The following is a 22437-nucleotide window of genomic DNA, read 5'->3' as shown; positions in this document are numbered from 1 at the left end:
CTACGTAACCTCCTCCACTCAATCTCGTAATTACATCTAATGTCCATAATTTCACTCCAAATTTTCATTTTGTTCTTTCTGTTACTCAGGCACAGTCTAGCCAGGTTAGCAAGTTTCTGAGGTTTTCTGAACTGTGTCAGACACTTCGTCAGCTGGGTGATTACAGTGGTATGTCTTTCTGAGGTCCACAAAAAAAGTAAATTCCTCCATTTGCCAGGTTTTCAGTTTTGTCGGTGACTTGTTTGAGAACTCTGGTGTTGTCGACGGTATACTGGCTCTTTCAGAAACCACCTTCATAATCTCCAATTATTTATTGTATTAGGGGATGGATTGAATCTAGTATACATTTGTAGAGCATTCCATAGCAGGTATTAAAGAGAGCAATTCCAAGACAGTTGATGTTATCCACTTTTATTATAATAATTGTTATTATTATTTTACACCCTGCTTAAAAATCTGATAGACTATCGCTATTTCCTAGTGCTCTTGCATTTCGTCCGCTGTTCATGTTAGCTCGGCAGTTGTCGTAAAACGTTTATTACAAGTTCTTCTATTTTCTCCAGTACAGGTGTATCATAGTCTACATCTACACTGACTCAGTACTAGAAACACAATGCACTGTTCGACAATGGCTTCGATTGCAGTTGATGAGTGAAAACTAGAGAATGTGGAAGATCAAGCCACACAGAAGATCGAACCGCGGTACACAAAATTCAAACGAGAAATAGCCACATGGAAAAGTATGAATCCCGAAATGATTTTAGACAGCAGAGATGATATTGTAACGTAATTCCCTGACGCAGCACTTGAAGTGTGCAGTCCGCGGTAGGCAACAATCCCGGTTAATGGGATCAGCCAGCCGGCTCTCGCCAAGCCTCTTGCAGTCGCTTTTAATTAATCAACGCGGCGCAGCCTAAGTCTCTGCAGTCCTCTTCAAACAAGTGTGGTGCACATGAAACTTGAGTATTCCCTGCTTTTCTGAATCACTCTAGCAAAAACTGGAAGCTGCCTTTCACCAGCTCACATAGTCGAAACACACAGTACTGTTTCGTCTGCGGGTATTATGCGCGTCATTTTTACTGATCCTGAGACTTAAATCCTTAAATAAAGGAAAAATAATCATAACGTACTAAAAAGTTGAAGTGGTGCTAATAGGAAGCGATAGTTAGAGATAAAGACGATTCGGAACTATTTTGGACAGCGGCCTGCGTGAGAAAACAGTGGTACTCTATCAAAATAATGAAACTGTTCAGTGATGACAAGGAGAAGGAAGTGGCTGAAACATGTTGCGCCATATTGCCACATATGCTACTCATCTCGATGAGCTCTGGGCGGACTGTCTGGTTTAACGTCCCTGTCTGACCGACAGATCACCACTGACAGTTGTCACATTCCCTCTCTCCATGAGACACTGTGGGGAGGTTTGGAGCTTAATCTTTGACATTGATCCAAAGTTTGGTGATTAGGGTCCTTATACCACCATACGTTTACGCCCATCTTTTCTTTTTCTAACAGAACTTATCTCAAGCTTATTCCACACTGTTGACAGGAAACAACTTAAAAACATTACAGATGCCATAAAAGGCCGAATATTCCAAGAAAAATATGAACATTTTTCTGTCACCACCCCACTTAAAATAATCAGGTACGGGCTTTCACAATAAATGAAAATAACTGACTTGCACCATTGTGCCAAATAAAAAGAACATGCAAATCTCCAACTCTCTAACACAGGAGGGCCAGTCGGCTTCTCGGAATCCGGAAGGGTTCGTGTGTGTATACAGTCAAAACTAACTATACCGGACGCGGGGATTTAGGCGCTATGTCACGGATTGCGCGGCCCCTCCTGTCGAAGGTTCGAGTCCTCACTCAGGCATGGATGTGTGTGTTGTTCTTAGCGTAAGTTAATTTAAGTAGTATGTAAGTCTAAGTATTTCATTCGGCGCTGTATCTTCTCGTGCTGTTCATATAAATACATCCAAAATTGCAGCATGTCCATTCTATTGTCGTCACATATGCAACTCACCGCCATCCCTGCGAACCAACTGATTGCATTTTTTTTGGGTGGGGGGGGGGGTAATGTATGACACATCCGGGTAAAGAATTCCCGCCGGTATGATCTTTCTGTATGTGGTAGACTAAGAAACACTACGATACGACGCGTCAGAGTCCACACTTCCATCACCTTCCCACACACCAAACGATGTTCATCCGTGGCTACCTGCCCGCGACAAGTGCAATGCAGTGAATCCAACCATATTGATTACGTACATTGTGGCCCATGTTATACACTTTAACTAGAGCAAACCATCGGGTATCGCCGTTCCATCACGTTCCTGTCATGATACCGCATTAAGAGACGATGAATACATCACACCGTCGGGTCTCTGGACGATGGCGCTCATGGCGGACGCAGCTATACTCTACAAGACACGTTACTATGTGAGCAAGTATCGGCGGAATGTTGCCGACTGGAACAGGTGGCATACAAGAGCGTGCCATTAGTTCGTCAATCAGGCCGATGTCATTATACGCGTCCGGCGGCGCCATGTTCTGAGCATCGCCCGCATCAACAGCGCCACAGCTTTAAGGCAGAGCCGGCCGAGCGGTTCTAGGCCCTACAGTTTGGAACTGCGCGACCGCTACGGTCCTGCCTTGGGTATGGATGTGTGTGCTGTCCCTAGGTTAGTTAGGTTTAAGTAGTTCTAAGTCCTAGGGGACTGATGACCTCAGACGTTAAGTCACATAGTGCTCAGAGCCGTTTGAACCATTTTTAAGGCAGACGTCCGAAAGCCCAAGGGCAACGTCCTACACGCCATGGATCAGAGTGACACAACGAATCGTGAATATCATCCTTCGGCTGACAAAATATTCGAAGGCCGCCAGCAAGCAATCAGCAATTCCCGTCGGCAGTTCAAATATCTGTGCAATATGTGGCAACCGTGACGCAAGATATACGATGACATACTGCACGCGTTTCATCATGTCTAGGACTCTTAGGGAATTATCTCGCACCCCAAACGCGAATTGTCTGGAGCAGGTGCCTATAATTCGCCGTCGTTTCGTAGTTCACGGGCTAATGTAAATCCCAAGCATCTCAACGTTTCTACCATGAATAATGAGCCGTGGTCTCCATTCATTCCCCGTTCAATGGCCACTGTCCGCGATTTTGCCATATTCAGAACACTGCCTGCCGTGACTTCGTACCGCGTGATCCAATCGAGGGACCTTCGCACCGCTTCTGCCGATTGCGTGAGGAACAACAGGCCGTCCGCATACGTTCGACAGATGAAGGTGGTACCCCTCAACTTGACGCCATTGAGCGTCCGCCGCAGCCCATTCATGAACGGTTCAAGCGCTACCGCGTAGAGGACCACTGATAGAGGGCAACCTTGTCTTACCGAGCTCATAATCGGTATACGATCCGCATCTCAGACGTTCACTGTTACTCTGGAGACCGCACCCCATAGCAGCCGCATGATAATCTGAATAAAATCGGGTGCAAACGCCATAAGACTGATGTTAGGAAGTCATGATCAATCCAGTCAAGAGCTTGACCAAAGTCGACAGACACCAGAGCATCTCTAAGTCGACAGGTGGACATTGCGATTACGTCTCTCAGTCGCTGCGCGCCGATTGTTTTGTCTTGCTATATATTCCAAGGGATATTTGATCTGGGGATATATTGTGTAACAACATCGTCTTAAGCTGTGTCGCAGTAAGTCGAGCAAAGATCTTATAATCCCTACTAGCTGAGTACCTGTCGTTGCATGGTTATGTATTTATTCGAATATCCTATTAGTCTACCTCCTGCTTACCCTTCACTATCTCCATCTCTTCCTTTCCCTCTCTCTGTCTATTTACTCCACCCCATCGCTCTGTCCACCTCTTCCACCCCTCACTTATCTCCTACACCCCTCTTCCCTCACCACCTACTCCAACCCGCATTCCCTATCCATCTGCTCCTGTTCCTCACTCTGTCCATGTCCTCCTATCCTTTCATTTGTCCATCTATTCCTTCCCCCACTGTCCATCCGCTCCTCCACCCTATCTCTGTCCATCTACTTCTCCTCATCTATCCATCTGCTCCTTCCCCCTCTCTCCCCCTCTCTTTGTCCAACTGCTTCTCCCCTTTCTGTTGATCAACTCCTTTCCACTCAGATCATCTCCTCCTTAATCACTATTAAGTCCATCTCCTCCTCCCTTTTCTATTTCTGCATCTCCTCCCCCACTCAATCTATCTCCACCTCCTGTCTCCCTCTCTATCACCTCTTCTCCCTCCCACTCTTCATCTCCCATTCCCTCCTCTCCCTGTCCTTCTCCTCCTCTTTTCTTTATCTGTCCATCTCCTCCTCCCCTTCTTTCTGCCCATCTCTTTCTTCCTCCGTCTCTACCCATCTCATCCTCATTCCTTTCTCTGTAAATCTCCTACTCTCCATCTCCTCCTCTTCCATTTCTCTGTCCATTTCCCCCTTCCCTCTCTTTGTCCATCTCCTCCTCCCCCTATCTGTCTGCATCTCCTCTATCCCCCTCTCTGGCTCTCCAGCTTCTCCTCTCCCCTTATCTCTCATAGTTATCACCCCCACCCAAGGAAGTTACAGGTTTTTACCCTCACAGTATATCTTCCTAGAAAGTAATTTATGTGTTTACCAAATTTTGCTGAGATCGTTCCAGAGGTTTAGGAAGAGCTTTCACCTGTGACGTTTCCCACATACGCCAATGCCAAATATATTTAACACATTTCACTCATATTTTTACAAATATTTCACCTCTGTCTGTATCGACATTCACCATGCAGTTTCATTTTCAAGCAGCTCAGTGTTTATAGCGTCATGTCTCATGAACTATGAGTCATAGAATGATATAATTTTGCTGGCACATTTAGTGGTATTGAAGGGTCTCTACACGAGTCTCTTCACAATGTTTCAATAAAGTTTAACGTCAATTTATATGTCCTCTAGAACCTTATACCTTCGGTACATTCAACAAACATGTCACGAGAAACAATCAGCTGCTGAGTATAGTCCAATCAGCCACAACTGCATACATTCACTGAATTCATATCCATTCTGTGACTATTTTATATCCATGTATTAATTTAGCACGTATTTGTACTTCCTATAGCTTCCCAACAGAGAAAGTGGCAAAGCGGTTTCGTTCCATTCCGGTCAGGGTGTTCTCTGGCAACTGTCTGTACCTGCGTAAGGATCCTGATTTGATCATGGTGCTGATCACTCGGTACTGCGATTTTGAAGCGAAAGATTCCTCGTGGCAGTTCGTTTTCAGTAGTGAGTACGATAACTGAATCTGTGTAAGTTCGAGCCTAGTTGAAGTTTTAACCTATTTCTTTTATAACTTCAGACCTTTATAATCATGCAGAATATTTCATTCGGAGTGGCAGAGTTTTTCTAGTTGTTCGATTTTACTGGTAGTTACTTCGTTCAACCAGAACTTTGAAATGTGGCAGTATGATGTGCAAACTCTGCTTAGTCGCAATTAGAATTCGTGTTTCCCATCTTGAATGTGAGTGTACTTGTGTTTCTTATATTATTTATCCTCCTGTTTCGTTAGTTTCATTGGTATTTCGTAATTTCCATCAGTTAATACGAGTGCCTTTGAGTGTTCAGCCCAAACGTTTGTTGTTCTTTTGGAAAACCTTCAGTTCTCGGAATCTGTTTCATCTTGCAATTATTCAGCGATAATGTATTCATGTGGGTAATTCCTTCCATATATTAACCGTCTTTTCGGAATTTTTATATTTTTTCTTAATCTGGCTTTGTATGGCTAGGTCCACGTGTCTGAAAAACGACCTCGTCGGTTTTCAGTTCTTGTCCTATGCTTGCAGGACTTCAGTTATATTGCCATCACGTGTGAGTAATGCTTTACAGGCATTCCCGATCTGATCTGCATTTTGGATAGTAATTGTCGTTGAATTCAACCGCTTGAGTTTTCCATGTTTTGTGTTGGGCCGATGGAGCAAACATTTTGTGACTATATGTGTTTGTGGTGCATGTTGCACTTCTAGCTCCTGTCGAAATTTGACATCGCACAGTATCTTGTCACATGCCGCATCTGCAACTAGCTTGTCATAGACGACACTGCTCACAATCGATAAATGGGTGCCAATAATCGTTAAACGTATGCCAATAACGTCGTTGTAATTAATGTGCACTTCGTCTCGCAAAATGCAATCGATTTCATGGGACTTACGTCTTGCATACTCGTTGGAGAATGTGAACTTGAGCGTGGTCTTTCTGACTGAGTGTGCTGTAGTGCTCGTCTATAAGATTTTACACACCAGAAGCCGGGTGCAGTAAACACAACCTCGAACTTGAGTGCGCGCAGCCAGGACGTAAACAGCACGTCCGAGCCGCTCCACTGCCAAAAGCAGACTGTGTCGGCTATAGAGGAGAGTTACGTGTGGAAAAGACTAAGACTCATATAACGACGTCTGTACCCCACAGGCCAACGTCGGTGTTTGGCAGACGGCACTTCAGGCACCACGCTCATTTCGTCCTTCATGAAATGTATTCGCAGTTGTCAATACGAAAACCCATCAGATGATAAGGGAATGACGAAAGTGAAAGGTCGTGCCGGACCGGGAACTGTACCCGGATTTCCCGCTTTACGCATTCGGTTGTCTTAACCGCTTTGCCTATCCGTGGACGACGCATGGCCAGACCGAAATTTCCGTACGTCATCGTTCATGCGTCACAACCTGCTCTCGCAGACACATCATGTAATTCCCGTACAGGGGACGACATTTTAATTGAAAGTATCTGTTATCGGCGGATAAATACGATATTGCAGTGCATATGTTGGTAAGAATAACAATGCAATGCATGCATGTCCGAAGAAACATTTCATCGTACTTCCTGACAACGTAGGCACTGCAATAGCTTATTTTCTTCTTACCTGTTCCATTCGCAAAAGATGCACACAAAAAAAACGACTCCCGGAAACATTCGAATTTCCCTGACATTCCTTCAAAGTATGTATGCGATAAAAAGTAATACATTGCTTGGCGCTTCTCTAAACAAAGGGCTCTGAGCACTATGCGACTTAACTTCTGAGATCATCAGTCGCCTAGAACTTATAACTAATTAAACCTAACTAACCTAAGGACATCACATACATCCATGCCTGAGGCAGGATTCGAACCTGCGACCGTAGCGGTCGCTCGGTTCCACACTGTAGCGCCTAGAACCGCACGGCCACTACGGCCGGCCTTCTCCAAACGTTCAAAATGGTTCAAATGGCTCTGAGCACTATGGGACTCAACTGCTGTGGTCATAAGTCCCCTAGAACTTAGAACTACTTAAACCTAACTAACCTAAGGACAGCACACAACACCCAGCCAGCACGAGGCAGACAAAATCCCTGACCCCGCCGGGAACCCGGGCGTGGGAAGCGAGAACGCTACCGCACGACCACGAGATGCGGGCTTCTCCAAACGTACGCGCAGAGAATTTTAACAGCAAATCATTTAGTGATGCACGATGTCTGCCTTGTAGTGCCTGCTACAGGCGTTGGATGAAAATACGAGTGTCAGTATCGCACTTACAAAACAAATTCTACAAATTATTCGATATTGTCTTTTCGCTTTTAATCATTCCAGACGATTACTCGTGGATTTTTTCGGTTGGAACTATTCCCAGTGTTTGATCGCTAATAGCATACTCTAACAATAATGAGTTTTTTCCGCATATTTATGCGCGTTTCGTTACAGCTCTTCCTATATTATCTCTCAATTTTGCCATTACGACTTCTTTATATATAACAGCATCATCCGTAAAGACCCACACGAAGCCTTGGACATCATATATACTCTTTCTTCTCTTACCTTTATCTCGTAGTTACACGGGAACGGCATGTTAATGGTCGGAATTAGGACTGTTAATGTTAGAGGGTGTTTTAGTGTGGCTGGATGCCCTTCCTGTCACCACCCCTTTTACCCTTTGGGATGAAATTCGTGTACCCCAATTTTCTGGGTCTAGTATTACCCATACGAAAGTCTGCGATCGTTTTCTAAATGTTTGCGAATAATGTAACTGAGGTGGGACTTGGATATTCAGCTCCATATTCACGTAGTCGGATGTGGAAAACCGCCTAAAAACAACATTCAGGCTGGTCAGCACACCAGGCCCTCGTCGTTAATCCGCCGGGCGGATTCGATCGGAGGTCGGCGCGTCTGCTCGAATGCCGGAATTGGCTTGCTAACGTGTTCGGCTATCCAAGCGGATCCAAAACATAATGTACAGTATATACTGATGATCCAAAACATTATGACCAACTCGAGAAGGAAATTTTCACTCTGCAGCGAATTGTGCTCTTGTATGAAACTTTCCGACAGGTTAAAATTGTGTGCCGGACCTGGACTCGAATCTTGGACCTCAGCCTTTCGCACATGTGCTGTACGAACTGAATTACTCGCACACGATTCACGACACTCCTCACAGTTTTACTTCCGCCGGTACCTCATCTCCTACCTTCTCCTGCATAGGCTATCTTGCAGCACTTGATCGTGAAATGTAAAGGTCAGAGGTTCGATTTCCTGTTCGACACACAGTTCTAATCTACCAGAAAGTTTCATTATGACCACCTGCTTAAGACTGAGTTGGTCCGCAATAGAAGAGCAGTTCTGTGTGGCATGGCTTCGAGAAGTTCTTTGTGGGTTTCCGGAGATATTTGGCACCAAATATGTACGCACACGTCACGTAGTTCCCGTAGAATACGGGCCGGTGGTTTGTGGGCGCGGAGCTGGCGTCCGATAGAGAAGATGTGTTCCAACGGGTTCAGAGCGGGCGAATTTAGTGGCCAAGACATCAATATGAGTTCACTATCGTGCTCCTCAAACTACACGCTGTTGGGGAAGACATCAATCATGAAGGTGATCCGCTATAATGTTTATGTAGTCCACAGTTGCCGTGTATTATCACAAGTCCCATGGAAGCCCAGATGGATTTATCCGGTAGCATAACACAGTACTCACCGCTCTTCGTCTGAGGCGCAGTGCTTGTTTCGAGCAAGCGTCCGCCTGGACGACGACGTATCTGGATACAACTGTCATCCTGGTGTAACACGAAACGTGATTCATCCTGCCAGACGTCACGTTTCCATTGATCGACGATCCCAATCTGAATAATCCCGAACAGAGTGCAGTCGCAACTGACGATGTCCTTGGGCCAACACGGAGACAGGTAGGGGCCACATGTTCGACCACGTGCGCTGAACGGGGTGCTCCAAAATACTTGTGCCTGCACCAGCGCTAAACTCTGTCGTCAGATCCGCCACAGATCGACGCTTATCCTACTTTACACGATACTACCAGGCGAACAGTTTCGCCATTTCCGAAATACTCGTTATGACGTGATCGTAGGACAATGAAACCTTGTGGAAACGTTTCAAGGACGCGGGTGAGAGACATAACGCATATTTCCATATAAGAGGGTAATGTTTGTTAACTGCGTTCCATGCTTACGTTCCAGGTTACAAAATATGCTCAGTGTGACGATCATCTGCATCCACGACAGCCTGGAACCGTACTAGTCACCATTTCACAACTGTTAGCAGCACTTTTCGAACGGTGGACTAAGGAAAGCTCAACTGTTGTGACACAGATCGTGTACTGCTTGAGGATTGCACATCGCGTCCAGCATTCTTCGCCATGGCAACAGTAACTTCAACAATTTGTGACGCAATTGAGCGTCGGCCTCTCGGAGGAGCAATTCTCAGTTCGCCATTTAATACGAACTTCCGCATTGTGTTCGTCGATCGCGGTGTCAGTACTCGCGGAGAGCAGCAACACTTCTACTGTTTTGATAGAACAGCCTTACGAGAAAAGCCTCACTCACCTTGTCAAGACCCACGTTGACCATCTGCAAACGTAATGCACACTGATTCTTGTGTTTCAACCCTAAGTGGGCGTAGCAGTACCGGTCCCTAACGACAAGTCATGACACTAACACTACTAACAACACTAATCTTGCAGCGAACGGTCAGAACATCATTCTCATAAAGTTGGGTACTGATACGACAATAGTTTTCCGTCTACACTGCCGAAAGTTTAGCTCTCTGCCCACGAAGTGGATGACATGACGTTAACAACAAGGTCGTGTGAAATCTCACCCGAGTAGTACGGACTACGTAGCAGGCGACCACTCCGGTATTGTGAGAATGAGGGGCTAGAATGATACACTAGCTGGACTAAGACTTGAGCTACATCGCGCATTTTCACTACGGCAAACAGGGCGGATGTGTGATTTTCCACCACATCTTGTCGTCGGAGGGTTAATTATAACCAGCCTGCACTCTACCTATCGTGTCACGTGCCTGAAACGCCACCAGCTGATCTTCGGCCTTCAGGTAGGAAATCGTCATAATGCTTCGGCTTATCAATGCATATATATACACATCGTAAAATGTAACAGTCTTGTAACGCTGCCTTGGGGAACTCTCGAAGTTACTTCAGCATCCGACGATTTTTCGTCATTAAGAACGATGTACTGAATTCTGTCTGCAAAAAACTCTGAATCCAGTTAGAAAGATGGTCCGATAATCCGTATCCCCGTATTATGATCAGTAGGCAGCAGTGCGGAACTACATCGAACACCTCCCAGAAATCCAGGAATACGACCGCTTTTTAATGAATCTATACTGAAATTTACGGGAGAGATTGTCACATGTTTGGCTTAGGCTACATAACAATTTAATCAGCTCAACATATCTTTTTGAAAATGCATTCATTACATAACACATAAAAGTGTGCATCTGTGCCTTGAGACTGCAATCTGTAACTTATGTTTGCATCGAATATCTTTATTATCTGTGCGACTCTCGTATTACAGACGCTCTTGTTATAGCGTGTAACACTGATGGACGTAAGCAACTAACTGAGATAACAAATAACAGAATTACAAAGTGTAATTACTTCTTTCTTGTGAGTCGGGATGCCGACGTAGACGCGACTCTCGACTTTAGGCGCTACAGAAGCTGCAGAGCTACTGTCCTGACACCTTCCTTATACCGGTAACTATTCCCAAAACTGAAAAATCGACGCCGAAGAACGGTTATTCGCACAAACCTGTAGGACAGTCAATTTGGCGCAGAGTGCTGGTGTATGAGTAGCTGCTGGCGATCTCCGTCCAGAGCATCTTGGCACGCGCCGCTGTTGTTCGTAGAAGCATTCGGAGCTAAGGGTCAGTCTGCTGCCAGCCAAGCACATCGCCTGGCACGGGCACAAGCGCTCCTGGCCGCTATTAAACAGTACTTTTGTTTCACAATGCTTTGCTAATTAATAGCATGGCCTACTCAGCTTTTAATTGTAACGTTCGGACAACGGTGAAATAGTCACACAGATTTCGTATGAGAAACGATGTTTCAATTTAGTAGTGACTCCAAGCTTCTTAAGGAGAACAATGTTTTGTGTCACTACTTCTTTGGTCTGCCTCGATATATTCTGTAATACCGGACTAGTTTGTTCGTGAAGTATGGCACTGATGCACAATACGTTTCCTGTGAACCGATTTGTCTTTGTTCCTTGAAGATAACATTCATTTTAAATTCTGAAAGAGGAGGCGTAGAACACAGCATGTCGTCAATGTTTACGAGTTAAACTCTTGTTAATTCTACCTACAATGCTTCCTACTATTACACTTCAATTCGTATAATTTGATTCTTACAAATTTTGTAATTATTTGTAAAATTTTGAGCTGATAATAATAAAGCAAATCTTTGATCTCAAGCTTCCGGAGACAAACTGTTCCGCAGGAATCCACTGGTCACCGGGCAACACGGATGTCGTTTCTACGCCGTTTCTCATAGCAGTTCATCCGCAGACCGGACTTGTTCCTCAGAATACGCGAGCTACAGATGAAAGGCAAGAATACCCGTTTCAGATATCACATTGTAGCCTCCCCCATCCTAATCGACTTATTGGGTTGCGATATAACTGACCGTGATCGCATATGCCTAATGAATCGTTACCGAAAGAAAATTACACCGGTTAGTTGGAGGAAAATGTACAACAGACCCTTCTAAAGGAAGGATCTATTCTAAACCTAATCTAAATACTGATGATAATTTTGAAATTGATGCAACATACTGCAATCGCTCACGAACCACAAAGGGGGGGAAAGGGTACCACGTAATATATACTACAAAAATTACTAATGATACAAAGAAAACAATGATTAACTAAAAAGGGGATAAGTAAACGGTCGCCAGCCCACCCAGCCCGCTAGGGCAATGAATCTTCAGAATATTAAGATAGTTAATGGCAAGAAATTTAAGCAAATAATCACTGGCGTAGCAACAGAAGGTTGTCACGCTTTTCCACAACACAACAGTTCACGAGAAAATAAATGAATCAGAAAGCACTGAGTTTGCAGTTACTTATTCTGAAATACTAAATTTTAGAAGTAAAGTTAAACGGAGTTACTGGTTAAATAAATGTAACTAAAGCTTCGTTACGGAAAAGAAAAACTACTTTCCGTAACCCTAGTGTAACGTAATGCAAAATTTAGAAAAGGACAAGCAATTTACTTTTGATTATTGAAAGAATGAATTGAATTCCCTTTAAGCAAATGAGTAACTGATTTTGCTTTTAATATAACAACTACAAAATATAAACCAAGCCACAAGAAGTCACTCGCTAAACTAAATACAGAATAAATGAAATTGTACACAATTAATTTGTGCTGTATCTTTAGTTATTAGTTTTGCCAGTGAAATTTTACGTTACTTTAAGTTAATGATGTTAATACTGAAAACTGCAAATTAGTTAAGCCTCTATTATGCAATACAAAAAGAACAGTTACTGATGCGGAAAATTTAGACTGAAACTGGTTGTTATCAAACACACAAAACTGTCAACAAATAGTTAATCAATTTTCATAAGTTAACGACACTCGATGATTGCCCGGAAAGGAAACGGACCCTGCTTGATAATAATGTCTGTGCATAATAACAACACAAGTGCCCTACAAGTTTCAATTATTGCAGGTTCTTATTTAAGTTAAACATACTTCGTGAAAGAAATGCCTCTAGAGAATGCCTACATAAGTTTGTAATTGTTCACTTATCAGTGTTACGATGTTGCAACTGTTCGGATGACGAAGAATGTGAGTGAGGACAGTGCTGAGATGTCGCTGTTGCTGCTGGTTGAGACGTCTCCAGAGCCACGGATAACTATGGGACAGGCAGCAGAACTGCAGCTTCCGAGCATAGCTGCACACTGCTTCTGCGGGACCGCCCAACAAACACTTCCGCACTCGTTCGTGACTCAAGCTGCTCTGCTTCCTTTCTGCTCGCAAAGCTACAGAGACTCTCCATACGCAAACATAAACAACGGCACAGCTACTGCCATTTCGTTGTTGCTATCGATGTATTTAAATAAAAAGAAAAACAATTTACAATATTTTCATTATAATTACAATCAATTATATACAGTCAGAAATAAATACACCATTACATCGATTACGCGTTAAATATAGTTTATGTAATAAAGCTTACAGATTCAGAATCAGAAATACAGTACAAGTTATCAACGGATATTACACAGCGAAAATTTTGGGATGGTGTAGAAAGTATTTTATCTGCATTTTCGGTGTTACAACATTATTCAAGGATATGTTACGATATTGCAGCGCCTGTGTCGTTTTGAAGTACGATGCATGTCCGAAGGAACAGTCAGTGCGGCGGCTACAGCCTTTATGAAATATGCGAAATGTATTCTCAGCTGCGAATATGGACGAACATGAGGTGTATAATGGAATGACTACAGCGAAAATTTGTGTCGTACCGGGAGTTGAACCCGGATTTCCTACTTTACGCGAGCGGTCGCCTTAGTCGCCTTTTTTTTCGTTGTTGATCGTTGTGTTTGGTCGTTTCGGACGTCACGTTCAAGTTCGTTTGTTGATCCTTCGACGCTTTGGCTATCCGAGCATGCTTCCGGTTCGAGCCAAATTCCCCTCTTTTTGTACACTACTTGCGTAGCGCCTCCTCTCCACCACACTACTGCTCACCGCATTACCACAGGAGTTCAGGAGACAGAGTGCAGATGCACTGAAATGAACTTAATGTCCGTCATGCCGCATGTATTTATACATATATATGTGGCGTCTGTTCTTTTGGATACGTCTGGAAGAACAGACACCAAATATATATAAATATGTTTAAGCCAGTGCGTAACCGAGTTGCTCTTGTTTTCCTGACAATGGTAGTCTGGCGGTCTAGTGTTTCTGACCTGCCGTCAGCTTTCTTCTACAACCTTTCATACATCAGCGACCCTTATCTCAACCGATTAGAGATGAAAGGGGGCACGGATAAGGAACAGTCACTCAAAAGCGAAGCTACTGAACATTATGCGAAAATCTTCTGTCATTTTTGTGTTGGACAGGATTATGACGCCGACTGTCACCATTCTCTTTGTGAATTTCACGAGAGCTTCTTGTAGAGGGCTGCACGATACTCATATATTCGCCACAAGCAGTTGGCTTTCGAAACTTTTTACGTAGGTCTTCGCAAGATATAGGACTCTGCTACGTAACAGCTTAAATTTGACTAAAAATTTACTAATTTTTATTCATTAAACTTTAACCATAAAAATCGGTCCTTGAGATATCGATTTTACGAACTATGTTAAATGTCTTTTACCTAGCCTTTAAAAGAAAATGAAGTAATAAGTATTTTTAAAAGAAACTCATATCATAAGAATGAATTTCTACAATAGTTATTTGGAAATGTATTAAACTTCTGAAAAAGCTAATAAGAAAGGCAGAGATCCACGCTGGATTTTCAACTCGTGTTACGTGGATGAGGCTGGCGCAGAATGGTGCAGGAAGAAGGGAAGGGTAACGGTCCCAGGCAGGGTAGCCTCGCGTGCAGGCACAACTGAACCACGTATGGCAACTTAAAAATTTAGTGTGGGCTAAAAGTGTGCAAATTCGAGTGAAAGTTGTTGTGGTAGCGGTATCTGTACTGCGAAGTCGTCTCTCGAAATTACTAGTTTTGGAACGTAAGATTATCCAGAATTAATTTACTATGGAATTTGGAGCTTATATCAAGAAAAATGGCTACTGCAACCAACGTGGTACTACTACATTAATTCCATCTCCAAGGACACGTGAAAAGCCTAGCTAATAATCAGTGTGCAATTTTCAACTACAGCACAACCACAGCTATGATAAACGGGACAAGAACTTTTATTAAATCTAAATGGTCAGAACTGTACCGAATATTGCAGTCCAAATTTCATACACCATTATGGAATAGAGTGTGTTATTTAAAATTATTTACTAAACTCGTTATCCTAAAACCATAAACAGTACCCTGCTTCCTTGTCACTGTTTGTAAATAATTTTGAGTAAAAATAAAGGGTCACAGGATCATATTAATTTTCCAGAATCACAACAATGGAAGACAGTCGAAATTTCAGCTAAAGTTCTTTTTGTTGGAAGGGACAGCTTCAAATTTATTTGCATTTACCTGAAGTTTACTGGTCACATTGCTAACTTATTTACTGATGTTGATCCTGATATTTATTTCACTAATTTTTCACTTATTTAATTTGTGTTAGAAAATTCAAATTTTAAAGATACCAGCCATTGAGTTACATTGTAATATCACAGCTTCCATCGATCTAGATTCCAAGGAGAACATTTAAAATAATTATAATAAAATAATTACATTTTAGTAATAGTAAAACTGCTTCTGAAATACTAAAGTTAAATTGCCCCTTCAGAGATGGCAAACAAAAATCTTCGTAGACTGTCTTAAGGTAAGATTACACCAGTCTACAATCCATTCGCTACTGTGGTGAGGATAAAACTCAAGTAGGCAGTGAAGTGATGATTCACTGAAATAGCCTTTGTTGTGTGCTGACGTTATTGCAAATCGAGTCCCCTTAGCTTCACCCCTTTTGGTGAAAGGTCCGTGACAAATTAGCTGCCTAAGAATTAACAATATGTTAACGCATGGACAATAACTTAATTAAATATCTTTAGTCAGCAGAACAGTAACAGTTTTAAAGTGCATATTAAATGTCAATACTCAATTGAGTGACAAATATCGCAAACTGTATCATACAAAATACCTTTGAGAGCAAACATAGGTAATATATTAGCAAATAATTTCTATTTTCGTAGTCCAAAGAAATATTTTCCCTGCTACGAAAATATTAAAAAGTTCGATTACATGCAATTCACGTACTTAAAAAATTTAGACGATTCAGTCACACGTGGAATCGGAGGGTTTTGTCAAGCTCCTGTTAATTAGGTTTTTTAACGCTTGTCTGATACTCTCGGCTGAATAAAACACCCCATCGGTTTTGTTGCTTTTGTGCAACATTTAATGTTCAGTCACTCAGCCCGAACGCAAACGCTTTAAAGCACTTTCTTGAGTTTTCGTGGGACATACTAAAATACCGAATTAGTTTCCCACGTTTTATCTTTGAGTGGTTTTAAATAGCGTGGGTATTTTCCGACCTTTATGTCGAGTCTCTGTTATTATGGACGATTGTCGAGATGAAACCGAAATGGGTATGAAACACAACGCTGGCAACTAGCATACTTGTCTTGAGTAACACTCATGAGGAACAACTTGAGTGCGAGATTGCGAGTTTAATCTTTGGTAAGGCTCATTTGAAAGTAGTGTGTTAACAATTTTAGCAGGAAAAAATTAGATGCTAATGACTTAGCATGTGCGCTAGGAGAGCGACAGAAAATGAGTGTCCAGGAGGTGCAGAGATCACCTTCTATGGGATGTAAGTTTACATTTCACAAAATGGACATCGTTGACATTCAAGAAATGTTCAAAACAAACCATTAACTTGCACCATGAACACCGAATGGAAAATGGCGCGCCACAGTGGTCACAAAGGTTCGCACCATCACGATTGAAGGCGAACTCCTTTGAAGTTACATACCGTGCAAGACGTTCAGCTAAGTATCCACTCTTAAGTAATGCATATAGAATGATATTGGCGTTGGTAAGAACGGATGGAATGTGATGGCATGCAACAGAATGCCAAAAAGTGTTTAGTGGAACTTATCGTGAAATTGGCTATCCTTTCAGGCGTAGCTGCAGATAGTGCGACAGTATGTTTTATAGGCACGGAAAAAACAAAAATCCAGAGGCGGAATTTGTCCAGTGGTTCCAGGTGGTACGAATTGCAGGCTCACACACTTCTCAGGTGGGATAGTCTGCTCTAAAGGAGTAAAATTTTTATACGCATACCCGGAATCAAGCAAAATCAAGTTCTTTTTACCAGCTATTGGCCAAACGCAGTGCTCGTATCATAGCTGTAGTTCTCTTACGCCCATTTTCCAACTCTTGGTTGCTGTGATGTAAATATTCCCTACTGCCCTTACAAGAGCAAGCACACGAGAAAGAATGGTAGGGGGTAGAGCACTTTCAACTTCTCGCGGCATAATAAATAACTTTCCAACGCCCATACACGTTTCAGTGAAGTTTCACTATCGTTGCTGCTGCTGATTGATGGTTTGAGCACATTAATCACGGTAGGTCATCAGTCTCGTACTGACGTGTAATTGTATACGAATGAGTTAAGGCATGTCAGTTGATTTTGATAATTCTCCCTTGGTACTTATGATTTAGAGGATCTCTTACATATGTACTTCCTCTTTAAATCCCGATTGGTCAGAGTTGAAAACAAATTCCTTACGGAACAATGAATAAGTGTGTTTATCTCATCTTCAAATTTTCGGGCCAGTTCCGTAGTTTGCTGTGCATAGTCAAGTTTACACTTTATTTGAAATTTCTTTATCTTACGTCTTTCAATTCTGTAGCACTGTTTGAAATCACGCAACCATCCACCCCTTCCCGTGAAATCACTGTAAATTATGTTGCACGCAATTTCATGTGCTTAACGTAGTAGGTCACTATCATGCACGTCTGTAACTTGTACCTTGGAACGCGCAAACACCAGTTTTTGTAACACGTGACCCTTGTCTCCCTATTTTTCTTATGCGCTACACGGTCATTATTCTACACCTGTTCATATTTCTTTTTACTATGCTGTAGATGATTCTGTGTACGTAATAATGTTTAGAACCGCTCCTTGGACAACGATTGTCCTTTACTGTGTTTCACTGCAGACGGGATTTGTGGCTCCCGTCCCATAAAGATGATTAACTACCTGGCTCGACACCTGTTTCAATATCACTTTCATTTTTTAAGCACGTGTCGTCATGATTGTACTCCTCATGTACATTGACCGCACAGTCGAACGTATACGACACCACACATTCCTTGAAGAAACGCTAGTATTTCATCTACCTCTGCAAAATTTCTTGCATCCCTTTTTGGTGAAATGTTAACATGGACAATTGTTGCTGTAGATATAATGCAATGTTTGCTTCGTTTATTGTTTCCATTGCTCTGCTTTGTATCAACACCACTAGCACTGTAACACTGTTGTGAGTTACTCGTCGACTAAGCAGTTCAACTAGGCTCCGTTGCCTCATGTTGTGCACACCATTGGATACCTCCAATCCCGTCCTCCGTTGCCATAAACAGCTAATAATGTCCTTGCATGGTAGACAATCTGTGGAGCGTCGAATGCCGTAAACATCAATGGCCTTTTGCGACATCGCACTCAAGGGATCCCTTGTGACTGGTCTGCCGAGAGCACTGCCCCAGCTGGCAGATGGATGACTATCAAACTCTGCAGAAACTGCACGCTGTCGCACAGTTCTGTGGTTAGGAACTGTACAATATCACTTCTCTTCTCTTTTCCAACAAAATTAATGAAAGTTCCGCTACGTTGATGACATGACTGTTAGGGTCGCCGGCCAGGGTGGCCGAGCGGTTCTAGGCGCTTCAGTCCGGAACCGCGCGACCGCTGCGGTCGCAGGTTCGAATCCTGCCTCGTGCATGGGTGTGTGTGATGTCCTTAGGTTAGTTAGGTTTAAGTAGTTCTAAGTTCTAGGGGACTGATGACCTCAGATGTTAAGTCCCATAGTGCTCAGAGCCATTTTTACTAGTGATGGCGAAACACCCGCTGGATGGCCCAGTCGGTAACCGCGACGCTTCTGGGACAACTTCGGGTAGGCGAACCTCACCCGGATCCAAATCGCTTCGCAGATCAACGCCAAGGACTTGTCAGCTGGCCAGCCTGGATGTGCTATTAGGCGGTTTCCCACTAGGTGAATACCGGGATGGTATCCGTGACCCGTCTCAGATACACACTACGCAAACATTGACAAAACCTTCCTAAACTTGCATATAGGATATACTCTAGACCTGGGGGTCAATACGAGACTGATGGTCTATGGCGATTAATCTGTTCAAACCCTCAATCAGCAGCAGCAACGATAGTGAAACTTCACTGAAGCATGTATGGGCGTTAAAGAAGAATTGGTAATTGCTCAAGGCAGAATCGTATTTCCATAGTTATACATTTGAAAGCAAAGACGGACAAAGAAGTTAGCTTCAACCAGATGAGGAGTGCCTCACCAGGCGTTCATGTACTACCGTCAGCAGCATGTAGCTAACGGGGACGAGTGGTAGTAAAAGCGCTAATATCACCGTTACTAACACTGAAATCTGAGTCATTGTTTATTTTGATTTTTCACGCTATTATTTACGTGGTATCACATTTTGGACAACTCTCTGCACCCAGAACGAATAGTCTTGGCCCACAGAAAGGCTGTTAGAACAATCGGTTTGCGAGCTTCGCATAGGTCTTCCATGGAGTATAACTCTGTTAACCCAGAATATGCAGATCACGGTGCAGCATTCACTCAGTAAGGAAAGTAGTCATGTCGTGGGCATTCTCCTTCACTGTTTCCATCCATCATTCCTTCTGTCAGATGGCTATTTTGGTTTGAATGGCCCCGCCGCAGTAAGAACAGGACAGATTGCGCTAAGGCGTCGATTCACAGCTCTTGTTCTCAAGTTGCTGTGGGGCCTGAAGATCGCGCCGTGACAGGCAGCCAGCACTTCGGGTGCTTGTATGAAGCTGTTTGTCACGCGCCATGTTAGTCTGACATTTACGATCCTGTTGCTACAATTTAGACTGCTTTGGTTTCGTATTGGACTCATTACACTAACCACATAACAATTTTGACTCCTGAGTAAGGATATTCGATTGGGCTCGCAACCTGGGCATAGAAGCTGCTCGCTCTTCCTGTCCCACGTCGTGTGCGTTATACACATGATCATAACTTCGCTGCACTCAACAGGGACTTTGAATATAATTTAGTCTCTTGAAAAGATCCCATCTGGTTCCCAATTGTTGTCACACCGTGAGAAGCAGGCTAACGTGTAACATGTTTGCGTGCGTTCTTTCAAACTTATGATCCGAGTTAAAACTAGCAAAATCACGTCAAATCGTCACAGCACCCCCAAAGACGTTCAGTGTCGATACAAAGCACTCTTTTTAACATCACCCACTAGGCATCAACCAAATGCAATCTGAGTACCAATCAGGTACCACTCAGCACTTCACAGAACGTTCTTTCACTGCTCCATAGACCATTGAAACCATTTTTTTCTCATCATCAGTCCAAGTGATACCAAGAATTCGATCTTGTAATCAAAGCTTCTGTTTGGAAGAAAGTCCAAGAAAACTGAATCTTCTTGCCTGTGAAGTGATCGTTCTGTTGCTAACCTCCACACGAGGACTTCAACGGAAATCCACTATAATAAATAATGAAAACGGTAGATTTCGATCAGCGCTCGACCGTCCCTATCAGTGAATTTCTTAGCCTTACCAGCAGCATTATTTGCCTGGCATTTCCACCCGACAGCACCGTCTGTAAACTATCTGACGAAATATTCGATCTTCTGGGTCGGTAAATTTGCACTTCACACGGAATTATTCAGCTGTCTCCGTAGATTAATTTTGACAGAAAACATGTCAATTTTGTGGTGACGCACTGTGCCAGCATTTATATGCTCCCTTACGTATATCCCAACGCCAAACAGTAAACGTTCAGTGAGGAGTCTGAAAAATTTTGGCAGCGATGTATATTTTATTAAAGAGACTTCGGTGTGCTGCTGAAATGAAAACTTTTCATAAGTCACGACACACAGCATCTCTCTGATTACATCGAACTTTTGTTGTTAAGCTACTTAGTATGTCTCCAGCGATTGTGCTAAGCATTTTAAATGCAAAAAATGTTCCTCGTTTTTTCTTTACAAAGGAAGTTCTGGAAGGATGGTCGACATTTTTAAAAAAACTAGGTGTTCTTTGTTTGGATCACGATGTAGTCAGTAGGTGTACAAACACTTAAAAGCACATTAAAGTGCGAATGCCACACGAGTTTGAAACTAATTGAAACGGATTAAAGCACGAATGCCACACGGGTTTAAAACTAATTGAAACGGATTAAAGCACAAATGACACACGCGTTTAAAACTAACTGAAACGGATTAAAGCACAAATGCCACGTGCATTGAAAGCAATCTCTGAAGTCTACGACAGCGGAACGTCAAGAAAACTGCCGCTAGATTTCACCAACGTAGCTTCCCAGTTCCTTGGCTTTCCGTCATAAAGGAAGTAAATAGCCAACCAATGTGCGAGAAGAAGAAAAGCAACAACCAGGAAGCCACCTCCCAGTTCGACAACAATATTGTGGTACACATTATCTCTCTCTTTGGCTGCCTGTTATCGCAATCTATCCGATGACGGTGGCCCACCAACAGTAGGTGGAAAATTTTCACCTAGTTACCAAACTTCCTTCTTTTTACAACTGAACGCGACACTGGTTTTCAACACTGTTCAGCCTACGGAGAATACCGGAAGATCCTGGAGGAGATCAGTGAAATCTGAAGAAAAAATTGACGATAAACACGACAGCCAACAACCTGCAGAATTTCGCCTTCCATGACAGCGGCTACGAAGGCCTGCAGGCTGAAATATGCACGCTAACTTCACCGCAGAGATCGTTGACCAGTGACTGATAGAGGTAAGGTTTCTGGGGATATCTAGTGATGGCCGAACGCTTCGTTTATTACACTGATAATATCCGAACTCATTTCGAATAACTTCCCTCTCTCGGCAGTTTTATATTCACCCTTAGAGATTTTACTGAAACGTAGCCATTTACTTAAAAATTTCAAAATATAGTTATATTTTAACAACGGAAACTCAAAGCTGGAATAGCAACAACATTAGGAAAAGGATAGATTGCTACTCACCGTAAAGTTGACCCACTGAGTTGCAGACAGGCACAGTGAAAGAACTGTTACACATTATAGCTTTCTACCAATGACTTCTTCAGCAAAGAGAACACACACACGTTGTGGTCGAGCGGTTCTAGGCGCTTCAGTCTGGAACCGCGCGACCACTAAGGTCGCAGGTTCGAATCCTGCCTCGGGCATGTCTGTGTGTGTTGTCCTTAGGTTAGTTAGGTTTAAGTAGTTCTAAGTTCTAGGGTACTGATGGCCTCAGATGTTAAATCCCATAGTGGT

The 22437-nt window shown here is 43.0% G+C and overlaps 1 protein-coding gene across 3 annotated transcripts in view; it reads right to left on the bottom strand.

Annotated features, from left to right (window-relative positions):
- The window catches only part of LOC126184928 (potassium voltage-gated channel subfamily H member 2-like), a 1246473-nt gene that overhangs the window by 1001461 nt on the left and 222575 nt on the right, over positions 1 to 22437 (bottom strand). The window lies entirely within an intron of this gene.

Source organism: Schistocerca cancellata, chromosome 4, assembly GCF_023864275.1.
Source record: "Schistocerca cancellata isolate TAMUIC-IGC-003103 chromosome 4, iqSchCanc2.1, whole genome shotgun sequence".
NCBI lineage: Eukaryota > Metazoa > Arthropoda > Insecta > Orthoptera > Acrididae > Schistocerca > Schistocerca cancellata.
The sequence above is the reverse complement of the archived record's forward strand: the minus strand, read 5'-3'. Positions and strand labels throughout refer to the sequence as shown.